Raw genomic sequence first — 12,864 nt, forward strand, 5'->3', positions numbered from 1 at the left:
AAACCTCAGACATGGGATACTCATTTACATTTATTACAGTTTGCATATAACAATACACCGCACACATCTACAAAGAAAGCACCTTTTGAAGTTATTTATGGATATAGATTATCTACCCCTGTTGCATCTTTGTCTAATAGAATACAGAGTGCTGATGATATTGCTGTTATGCATAATACTATTTTTGATGAGGTTAAGGATATGATTGCTAAAGCCCAACAATCATATACCAAACAAGCCAACAAGAAAAGACAAGCCATGAATTTCAAAGTTGATGATTATGTTTGGCTTAGAATAGAAAAGCATAGACTGCAAAGTGTAGATAGACATCCAGTTGTCAAATTAGCTCCTAGATTCTACGGACCATTTAGAATCATTCATAAGATTAATGACAATGCATTCAAGTTAGAACTGCCATCTCATTGGAAAATTCATAATACATTTCATATTAGTTTATTGAGACCATTTAGAGGACAATTACCTATCCACCCTGTCTATGAAAACCCACCTTTACTAGAAGAAGAGATTGAAATACTTGAACCAGAAGCCATTATAGACACTGACTACATGACCACTAGAACTGGCCGAAGGTATTCTAGATATCTAGTGAAATTTAAGAACCATCCTGTAGAGGAAGCCCAATGGATGCACGCTAGAGACTTAAATGCTTTCCCCACTCTGTTAGCTCCACATTGAGCTAATAGCAATTGAGGTCAATTGCTATCCCACCCCGGGGGTATGATGCCAGGAGGCATATTCCACGGTGGATTCCGTGAGGTTTTACGGTGGATTCCGTAAACTTAGATGACCGGGGCTCATACGCAAAGAGGATTCTTTGTGCAAGAAGTTGATGGGGACGCCTGTCCTTTTCGGGCGTTTCATTAATTTAGTGTGTACATGGGTGATTCCATAGCGGGTGATTCCGCAAAATGCATATTAAATTAATAAACGTTTATGAGCTTAGAGTGCGCACTCGTAATAAATTAAGGTTAGGATTTATTTCTAACCAGTTGATTTATTTATGTAGCTGAAGACTGCTAGGTATTCACTTTTGTCGGTTTAATTGTGTTATTTTACTAACGATTGTGAATGCTTCAGTTGATGTGTAGAGATAGCAGCAGTGGCGGAGGAAAGCATTGGAGTCTAGCGGGTTTTCGACTTTGGACTATATTTTGATAGGCGCCACGCCTATATTTTGTTATGTCTATAGTGACATCGATTATTTATTATTATTTTGTATGCGCTTATGCGCCTGGATATGTTATTTCTATTTGGACATTGAGATTGGGCGTGCCAGACTCTATGGGCACCGTCCATTAGCTTTATTTTCCTGTTTTTGGTAGAAAGCAAACTCAAAAGCTAAAAGCTTGTCATATTTTTGTAATTGGGCTAATTTTTGAGCATGAAGATTGGAAATATACATTAAATACATGCTTTGTGAAGCGCTCACACAAGGCATGGGGGAGATTGAACCCAATTTGTCTCTTGCCTCTTGTCGTGCTTGCTTTTACATGGGTTTTTGTGCTAAAAAGTAGAGTACTTTGTTCTTGGGGACCTTCCGGGATTCACCACGTGAGTTATCTGCGACCGATCTGCGCATCAGTGGTATCAGAGCGGAGCAGAGATCAAGAGCTTCCAATCGCTACCAATCTCGGGCGAAGGTGCAGCTCCAGGAACAAACGGCCTCTACAGTCACTCTCATCGCGAACCGTCGATACAGGCAGACTTCTGGCGATCAAGAACCCCTATTTCCACTGTCAATCGCGAAGGACCAGGCTCTGTCGGCGGAGGACCACGCAATCATCTTCTTCACTAAAATCGTGGATAACAGACAAAAAGAGTAATTCTTTTTCTTCATTAAGCTTCAAAGCTTAAAGTTATCAGTTAATAAGCTTAGTTATAGGCTTAAGAAAGCTTCAACAAACAATTCGTCAATCGGCGGCGTGAGGCTGTCCAGGGCGGCGCAAATCCGTGAAGGACATATTCTTGTCCTCAAAATCCACGACGGATTAAGAAGCTTAAAGCTTCTTAATCCATTAAGTCAAACAAAGCTTCTAAGCTTTTTGCAAGTCACACGGGGCAGAGAAGTCGATAAACTCCGGGTCTCGCACTCCTGAAGTCAAGTTCCGTAAGTCGACGGTAATCAAGTTCTGCAAGTTCTGCAAGTCGGCCTAAGTCCAGCAAGTCCACAACTCTGCAAGTCTGTTAAGTCTGCAACTCTGTAAGTCAGACTAAATCAGAACTGACTAGTGCTTAAAACTCATAGAAGACTTGTTCGTATGCAAAAACTCTGAACTGGAAAGTTGTTTGCAGCAAGCTGTTCTACTTATCTACAAGTTCGTTGAAGTACTTTCAGCAAACGAAGACAGAAATATTGCAGAATTTCTGAAAATTGAAGAAGAAAATACCCAAAAATACATAGCCTTGTAACCCCAAATTTGAGCTACGCTCATCCCGCTAGCTGATTTTGAGTGAGAAAGGTTTGTTGAGTTTTACAGGATGACTACCCCACATATGGATGATCCTATGGCTGAAGACAATCTACCCGAGCCTACCATGGAACAAAAGCTGGATCTTATCATGCTACAGTTGGAAGAAGAGCGAAGAGCTAGGCAAGCCTTGCAAGCGCAATTGACAAAGCTACAAGGAGCGTCCACTGACAAAGAAGAACCTCAAGCTGAAGATTTGATTCGACGTACCATCGACGCCACTCTTGAAGCACAAACCATCCGCAAGGAATCCAAGATAAGTAAACGAAGTTTCAAGTTTCGCACTTTCAATGGCATAAGAGAAGGAAAGACTGTTTTATCATTCATTAGCCAGTTTGATGACTATTTCCATGAGGAAACTTATCCCGAGAAAGATAAAATCAAGTGTGTTACTAATCATCTGATAGACAGAGCATCACTTTGGTGGACTGTAGTCCGCAAGAGCATAGAATGTCCTGCTACATGGGAAGATTTCAAGAAGAAGTTCATGCAAAATTTCCTACCACCGCAATTTCATGAGAAGGCTATCAAGCAATGGGATTTACTTCAACAGCGCGATCGTGAGCCTATTCCACAGTATGCAGAGCGTTTTTGGAATGCACTCTTACAGCTACGCATGCTTGAAGACGTACCAGAGACGACACATAAGCGGAAGTACATGTCTGGACTTCTTGGACATTACTACGCTGAGGTGAACATGTTCAAGCCTGCTACCCTTGAAGACGCCATCTCCTTAGCCCACGACACTGAAGATAAGTTACGCGGAAGAGATCAACGACCACAACCATTCCAAGCAAACGGTAATTATGGATCTAAACAATTCAATTCCAATTTCAGAAGATTTAATCCAGGTCGTTTCTCATCACCATCTTTCCGCAAGAATTGGCCTAAACCACCTGCATTACCATCCACTGTCAATCCAAATCCTAAGCCTATTCTACAAGCAAATCCAAATATACCCAAACTCCCAGCCATTGCAAATAATGTGACCAAAGCCAAGCCCATCGTATGCTACAAGTGTCACCAGCCAGGGCATCTCGCAGCAAATTGTCATTCAAAGAAGCCACCAGCACATATCAACTACCTTGGAGCTATGAACGAAGACGAGCATGAGGATATGCCAGATTTCACTGAAGAAGAAGATGATCCTACTACTACTTCCGACACTTTACCAGGTATGCCTACTTCACATTCATTGTTGACTATGAAATGTATGGTGCATGGAAAAGAAAGAACTATATTGCATGATGACGGTAGTACCCATGACTTTATTTCAGCAAAATTGGTAAAGGAATTGAAACTGCATACTGTACCTACGCACTATCGCATAAAAGCTGCATTTTTAGGCACTAGGTACAATGGCACACAAGAAGTTCAAGATTTAGAAATTCAAATTGGTCCATATATTGAAAGAAGAAATTTCTTAGTTGTCCCATTACAGTCTAGCGACATTATTCTAGGAATGCCATGGAGACACCAACATAATCCCAATATAGATTATTCCACACACACAATGAATATAAAATTTCAAGGAAAATCTATTACATTATTTGGTATGCATGCCTCTCATATGTTTCCACTACTTTCACATACTCAAGCAAAACGTGCACTACGCAAGAATACTAAATCATATCTTATTTGGGTGAATGAATTGCACGCAAAAGAAACTCATATGCACCCTAAGCATAAGGAATTTCTTGCATATTTTAAGGACTGTTTTGCAGAAGACCTACCACCAGGTTTACCTCCATCACGTCCAGAAGACCATAAGATTGACCTAATACCTGGCACACAACCACCTTGCAAAGCCCCATATAGGCACAATCAAATAGAGCAAAAAGAAATCCAGAGTCAAGTAGAAGAATTACTAAATAGAGGCTTAATTCGACCTAGCAGTTCTCCATTCGGTGCACCTGTGCTCTTAGTCAAGAAAAAGAATAATACTTATCGGATGTGTATTGACTACCAAGCATTAAACAAGATCACTGTAAAGAATAGGTATCCTATACCTAGAGTTGATGACCTTATGGACAAACTGCAAGGATATTCTATATTTAGTAAAATTGACCTTAAGTCTGGATAGCATCAGGTGAGGCTTGATAGATCCGACATATTTAAGACTGCATTCAGAACATAGTTTGGCCATTACGAATTCTTAGTCATGCCATTTGGATTAACTAATGCACCTGCTACTTTCAGTAGAATGATGAACCGTATTTTTCTAAAATATCAATATTGTGTGATTGGTTTCTTTGATGATATTTTAGTGTACAGTCAAAGTGAAAAAGAGCATTATGAGCATTTATCATTAGTTTTTCAATTACTGAAAGAAAATCAATTGTTTGCAAATCCTGACAAGAGTGAATTCTTTAAGACAGAAATAGAATATCTAGGTCATATTGTATCAAAAGAAGGAATAAAAGTTGATCCTAAGAAAATTGATTCAATATTGCATTGGCCTGTTCCTAAAAATGTACATGAACTACGCTCATTCCTTGGTCTTGCTAGTTTCTATAGGAAGTTTGTACGTAATTTCTCATTACTTGCTTTACCATTGACCAAACTTCTTAAGAAAGGCATTGTTTACCAATGGATTGAAAATCAGCAGAAATCCTTTGACTTACTCAAACGTGCATTAACCAATGCCCCTGTTCTACAATTGCCTGACTTTAACAGACCATTCTTTTTAGTTGTGACTGATGCTAGCGGATCAGGAATAGGAGCCGTGCTAATGCAAGACAACCATCCAATAGCATATTCTAGTTCTAAGCTGAAACCCTATGAGCTCAAATATTCCACTTATGACAAGGAACTCTTAGCAGTTGTCCAAGCATTAAAACAATGGAAGCATTATTTAATGGGTTCAGAATTCATGATAAAGACCGACCAGCAAAGCATTAGACATCTACTTAACCAACCCCAAATTTCTGACCGTCATATCAAATGCGCTTCATTCATTCAAAGTTTCCATCCTATCATTCAATACCAACCTGGAAAAGAAAATGTAGTTGCTGATGCATTGAGTAGAAGACCTGCAATTCATAATATATCTATCATATCTTTTGATTCTTTGATTGCCATGAAAGACACATATCACCAGGATATTACTTTTCATTCTGATTGGCAAAAATTAGTTCAAAATAATTTCATTCCTGTTGATTCATTGTCATATAATGATGGATTCATGTTTTTTGAAAAGAGACTGTGTGTTACTATTCCATTCCGATCTTTTGTTTTGAATGAAATTCATTGTCCCCCATATCAAGGTCATAGAGATATCATTTCTACATTACGCATGTTAACTGAAGATTTTTATTGGCCGCATATGGATGCAGATGTATCTAATTTTGTTTCTGAATGTTTGATTTGTCAAAGAATAAAGAGACATCATGGTAAACAGTATGGATTACTAATGCCTTTATCTATTCCATCTAAACCTTGGGAACATATATCTATGGATTTCATTACTGGCTTACCAAATACTAAATCTAACCATGACATGATTTGGACAATTGTAGATAGATTTAGTAAACAAGCATATTTCATTGCATGTAAGAAAACTTTAACAGCATCACAAGCAGCACAGTTATTTTTGAAAACTGTTTTTACTAACCATGGATTACCGAAAGTGATTATTTCAGATAGAGATTCTAGATTTTGTAATAATTTTTGGATTACACTGTTTGCAAATCTAGGCACAAAGATTGATTTCTCATCTGCATTTCATCCAGAAACAAATGGACAAACAGAAGCCACAAATAGCACCATTCTAGATCTTTTACGTGCATACACTATATCTAAACCTCAGACATGGGATACTCATTTACATTTATTACAGTTTGCATATAACAATACACCGCACACATCTACAAAGAAAGCACCTTTTGAAGTTATTTATGGATATAGATTATCTACCCCTGTTGCATCTTTGTCTAATAGAATACAGAGTGCTGATGATATTGCTGTTATGCATAATACTATTTTTGATGAGGTTAAGGATATGATTGCTAAAGCCCAACAATCATATACCAAACAAGCCAACAAGAAAAGACAAGCCATGAATTTCAAAGTTGATGATTATGTTTGGCTTAGAATAGAAAAGCATAGACTGCAAAGTGTAGATAGACATCCAGTTGTCAAATTAGCTCCTAGATTCTACGGACCATTTAGAATCATTCATAAGATTAATGACAATGCATTCAAGTTAGAACTGCCATCTCATTGGAAAATTCATAATACATTTCATATTAGTTTATTGAGACCATTTAGAGGACAATTACCTATCCACCCTGTCTATGAAAACCCACCTTTACTAGAAGAAGAGATTGAAATACTTGAACCAGAAGCCATTATAGACACTGACTACATGACCACTAGAACTGACCGAAGGTATTCTAGATATCTAGTGAAATTTAAGAACCATCCTGTAGAGGAAGCCCAATGGATGCACGCTAGAGACTTAAATGCTTTCCCCACTCTGTTAGCTCCACATTGAGCTAATAGCAATTGAGGTCAATTGCTATCCCACCCCGGGGGTATGATGCCAGGAGGCATATTCCACGGTGGATTCCGTGAGGTTTTACGGTGGATTCCGTAAACTTAGATGACCGGGGCTCATACGCAAAGAGGATTCTTTGTGCAAGAAGTTGATGGGGACGCCTGTCCTTTTCGGGCGTTTCATTAATTTAGTGTGTACATGGGTGATTCCATAGCGGGTGATTCCGCAAAATGCATATTAAATTAATAAACGTTTATGAGCTTAGAGTGCGCACTCGTAATAAATTAAGGTTAGGATTTATTTCTAACCAGTTGATTTATTTATGTAGCTGAAGACTGCTAGGTATTCACTTTTGTCGGTTTAATTGTGTTATTTTACTAACGATTGTGAATGCTTCAGTTGATGTGTAGAGATAGCAGCAGTGGCGGAGGAAAGCATTGGAGTCTAGCGGGTTTTCGACTTTGGACTATATTTTGATAGGCGCCACGCCTATATTTTGTTATGTCTATAGTGACATCGATTATTTATTATTATTTTGTATGCGCTTATGCGCCTGGATATGTTATTTCTATTTGGACATTGAGATTGGGCGTGCCAGACTCTATGGGCACCGTCCATTAGCTTTATTTTCCTGTTTTTGGTAGAAAGCAAACTCAAAAGCTAAAAGCTTGTCATATTTTTGTAATTGGGCTAATTTTTGAGCATGAAGATTGGAAATATACATTAAATACATGCTTTGTGAAGCGCTCACACAAGGCATGGGGGAGATTGAACCCAATTTGTCTCTTGCCTCTTGTCGTGCTTGCTTTTACATGGGTTTTTGTGCTAAAAAGTAGAGTACTTTGTTCTTGGGGACCTTCCGGGATTCACCACGTGAGTTATCTGCGACCGATCTGCGCATCAGTGGTATCAGAGCGGAGCAGAGATCAAGAGCTTCCAATCGCTACCAATCTCGGGCGAAGGTGCAGCTCCAGGAACAAACGGCCTCTACAGTCACTCTCATCGCGAACCGTCGATACAGGCAGACTTCTGGCGATCAAGAACCCCTATTTCCACTGTCAATCGCGAAGGACCAGGCTCTGTCGGCGGAGGACCACGCAATCATCTTCTTCACTAAAATCGTGGATAACAGACAAAAAGAGTAATTCTTTTTCTTCATTAAGCTTCAAAGCTTAAAGTTATCAGTTAATAAGCTTAGTTATAGGCTTAAGAAAGCTTCAACAAACAATTCGTCAATCGGCGGCGTGAGGCTGTCCAGGGCGGCGCAAATCCGTGAAGGACATATTCTTGTCCTCAAAATCCACGACGGATTAAGAAGCTTAAAGCTTCTTAATCCATTAAGTCAAACAAAGCTTCTAAGCTTTTTGCAAGTCACACGGGGCAGAGAAGTCGATAAACTCCGGGTCTCGCACTCCTGAAGTCAAGTTCCGTAAGTCGACGGTAATCAAGTTCTGCAAGTTCTGCAAGTCGGCCTAAGTCCAGCAAGTCCACAACTCTGCAAGTCTGTTAAGTCTGCAACTCTGTAAGTCAGACTAAATCAGAACTGACTAGTGCTTAAAACTCATAGAAGACTTGTTCGTATGCAAAAACTCTGAACTGGAAAGTTGTTTGCAGCAAGCTGTTCTACTTATCTACAAGTTCGTTGAAGTACTTTCAGCAAACGAAGACAGAAATATTGCAGAATTTCTGAAAATTGAAGAAGAAAATACCCAAAAATACATAGCCTTGTAACCCCAAATTTGAGCTACGCTCATCCCGCTAGCTGATTTTGAGTGAGAAAGGTTTGTTGAGTTTTACAGGATGACTACCCCACATATGGATGATCCTATGGCTGAAGACAATCTACCCGAGCCTACCATGGAACAAAAGCTGGATCTTATCATGCTACAGTTGGAAGAAGAGCGAAGAGCTAGGCAAGCCTTGCAAGCGCAATTGACAAAGCTACAAGGAGCGTCCACTGACAAAGAAGAACCTCAAGCTGAAGATTTGATTCGACGTACCATCGACGCCACTCTTGAAGCACAAACCATCCGCAAGGAATCCAAGATAAGTAAACGAAGTTTCAAGTTTCGCACTTTCAATGGCATAAGAGAAGGAAAGACTGTTTTATCATTCATTAGCCAGTTTGATGACTATTTCCATGAGGAAACTTATCCCGAGAAAGATAAAATCAAGTGTGTTACTAATCATCTGATAGACAGAGCATCACTTTGGTGGACTGTAGTCCGCAAGAGCATAGAATGTCCTGCTACATGGGAAGATTTCAAGAAGAAGTTCATGCAAAATTTCCTACCACCGCAATTTCATGAGAAGGCTATCAAGCAATGGGATTTACTTCAACAGCGCGATCGTGAGCCTATTCCACAGTATGCAGAGCGTTTTTGGAATGCACTCTTACAGCTACGCATGCTTGAAGACGTACCAGAGACGACACATAAGCGGAAGTACATGTCTGGACTTCTTGGACATTACTACGCTGAGGTGAACATGTTCAAGCCTGCTACCCTTGAAGACGCCATCTCCTTAGCCCACGACACTGAAGATAAGTTACGCGGAAGAGATCAACGACCACAACCATTCCAAGCAAACGGTAATTATGGATCTAAACAATTCAATTCCAATTTCAGAAGATTTAATCCAGGTCGTTTCTCATCACCATCTTTCCGCAAGAATTGGCCTAAACCACCTGCATTACCATCCACTGTCAATCCAAATCCTAAGCCTATTCTACAAGCAAATCCAAATATACCCAAACTCCCAGCCATTGCAAATAATGTGACCAAAGCCAAGCCCATCGTATGCTACAAGTGTCACCAGCCAGGGCATCTCGCAGCAAATTGTCATTCAAAGAAGCCACCAGCACATATCAACTACCTTGGAGCTATGAACGAAGACGAGCATGAGGATATGCCAGATTTCACTGAAGAAGAAGATGATCCTACTACTACTTCCGACACTTTACCAGGTATGCCTACTTCACATTCATTGTTGACTATGAAATGTATGGTGCATGGAAAAGAAAGAACTATATTGCATGATGACGGTAGTACCCATGACTTTATTTCAGCAAAATTGGTAAAGGAATTGAAACTGCATACTGTACCTACGCACTATCGCATAAAAGCTGCATTTTTAGGCACTAGGTACAATGGCACACAAGAAGTTCAAGATTTAGAAATTCAAATTGGTCCATATATTGAAAGAAGAAATTTCTTAGTTGTCCCATTACAGTCTAGCGACATTATTCTAGGAATGCCATGGAGACACCAACATAATCCCAATATAGATTATTCCACACACACAATGAATATAAAATTTCAAGGAAAATCTATTACATTATTTGGTATGCATGCCTCTCATATGTTTCCACTACTTTCACATACTCAAGCAAAACGTGCACTACGCAAGAATACTAAATCATATCTTATTTGGGTGAATGAATTGCACGCAAAAGAAACTCATATGCACCCTAAGCATAAGGAATTTCTTGCATATTTTAAGGACTGTTTTGCAGAAGACCTACCACCAGGTTTACCTCCATCACGTCCAGAAGACCATAAGATTGACCTAATACCTGGCACACAACCACCTTGCAAAGCCCCATATAGGCACAATCAAATAGAGCAAAAAGAAATCCAGAGTCAAGTAGAAGAATTACTAAATAGAGGCTTAATTCGACCTAGCAGTTCTCCATTCGGTGCACCTGTGCTCTTAGTCAAGAAAAAGAATAATACTTATCGGATGTGTATTGACTACCAAGCATTAAACAAGATCACTGTAAAGAATAGGTATCCTATACCTAGAGTTGATGACCTTATGGACAAACTGCAAGGATATTCTATATTTAGTAAAATTGACCTTAAGTCTGGATAGCATCAGGTGAGGCTTGATAGATCCGACATATTTAAGACTGCATTCAGAACATAGTTTGGCCATTACGAATTCTTAGTCATGCCATTTGGATTAACTAATGCACCTGCTACTTTCAGTAGAATGATGAACCGTATTTTTCTAAAATATCAATATTGTGTGATTGGTTTCTTTGATGATATTTTAGTGTACAGTCAAAGTGAAAAAGAGCATTATGAGCATTTATCATTAGTTTTTCAATTACTGAAAGAAAATCAATTGTTTGCAAATCCTGACAAGAGTGAATTCTTTAAGACAGAAATAGAATATCTAGGTCATATTGTATCAAAAGAAGGAATAAAAGTTGATCCTAAGAAAATTGATTCAATATTGCATTGGCCTGTTCCTAAAAATGTACATGAACTACGCTCATTCCTTGGTCTTGCTAGTTTCTATAGGAAGTTTGTACGTAATTTCTCATTACTTGCTTTACCATTGACCAAACTTCTTAAGAAAGGCATTGTTTACCAATGGATTGAAAATCAGCAGAAATCCTTTGACTTACTCAAACGTGCATTAACCAATGCCCCTGTTCTACAATTGCCTGACTTTAACAGACCATTCTTTTTAGTTGTGACTGATGCTAGCGGATCAGGAATAGGAGCCGTGCTAATGCAAGACAACCATCCAATAGCATATTCTAGTTCTAAGCTGAAACCCTATGAGCTCAAATATTCCACTTATGACAAGGAACTCTTAGCAGTTGTCCAAGCATTAAAACAATGGAAGCATTATTTAATGGGTTCAGAATTCATGATAAAGACCGACCAGCAAAGCATTAGACATCTACTTAACCAACCCCAAATTTCTGACCGTCATATCAAATGCGCTTCATTCATTCAAAGTTTCCATCCTATCATTCAATACCAACCTGGAAAAGAAAATGTAGTTGCTGATGCATTGAGTAGAAGACCTGCAATTCATAATATATCTATCATATCTTTTGATTCTTTGATTGCCATGAAAGACACATATCACCAGGATATTACTTTTCATTCTGATTGGCAAAAATTAGTTCAAAATAATTTCATTCCTGTTGATTCATTGTCATATAATGATGGATTCATGTTTTTTGAAAAGAGACTGTGTGTTACTATTCCATTCCGATCTTTTGTTTTGAATGAAATTCATTGTCCCCCATATCAAGGTCATAGAGATATCATTTCTACATTACGCATGTTAACTGAAGATTTTTATTGGCCGCATATGGATGCAGATGTATCTAATTTTGTTTCTGAATGTTTGATTTGTCAAAGAATATTAAAGAGACATCATGGTAAACAGTATGGATTACTAATGCCTTTATCTATTCCATCTAAACCTTGGGAACATATATCTATGGATTTCATTACTGGCTTACCAAATACTAAATCTAACCATGACATGATTTGGACAATTGTAGATAGATTTAGTAAACAAGCATATTTCATTGCATGTAAGAAAACTTTAACAGCATCACAAGCAGCACAGTTATTTTTGAAAACTGTTTTTACTAACCATGGATTACCGAAAGTGATTATTTCAGATAGAGATTCTAGATTTTGTAATAATTTTTGGATTACACTGTTTGCAAATCTAGGCACAAAGATTGATTTCTCATCTGCATTTCATCCAGAAACAAATGGACAAACAGAAGCCACAAATAGCACCATTCTAGATCTTTTACGTGCATACACTATATCTAAACCTCAGACATGGGATACTCATTTACATTTATTACAGTTTGCATATAACAATACACCGCACACATCTACAAAGAAAGCACCTTTTGAAGTTATTTATGGATATAGATTATATACCCCTGTTGCATCTTTGTCTAATAGAATACAGAGTGCTGATGATATTGCTGTTATGCATAATACTATTTTTGATGAGGTTAAGGATATGATTGCTAAAGCCCAACAATCATATACCAAACAAGCCAACAAGAAAAGACAAGCCATGAATTTCAAAGTTGATGATTATGTT

This window comes from Lygodium microphyllum, chromosome 8, assembly GCF_053477565.2.
Source record: "Lygodium microphyllum isolate KBCC chromosome 8, Lygodium_microphyllum_v1.1.10, whole genome shotgun sequence".
In the NCBI taxonomy this organism is placed as follows: domain Eukaryota; kingdom Viridiplantae; phylum Streptophyta; class Polypodiopsida; order Schizaeales; family Lygodiaceae; genus Lygodium; species Lygodium microphyllum.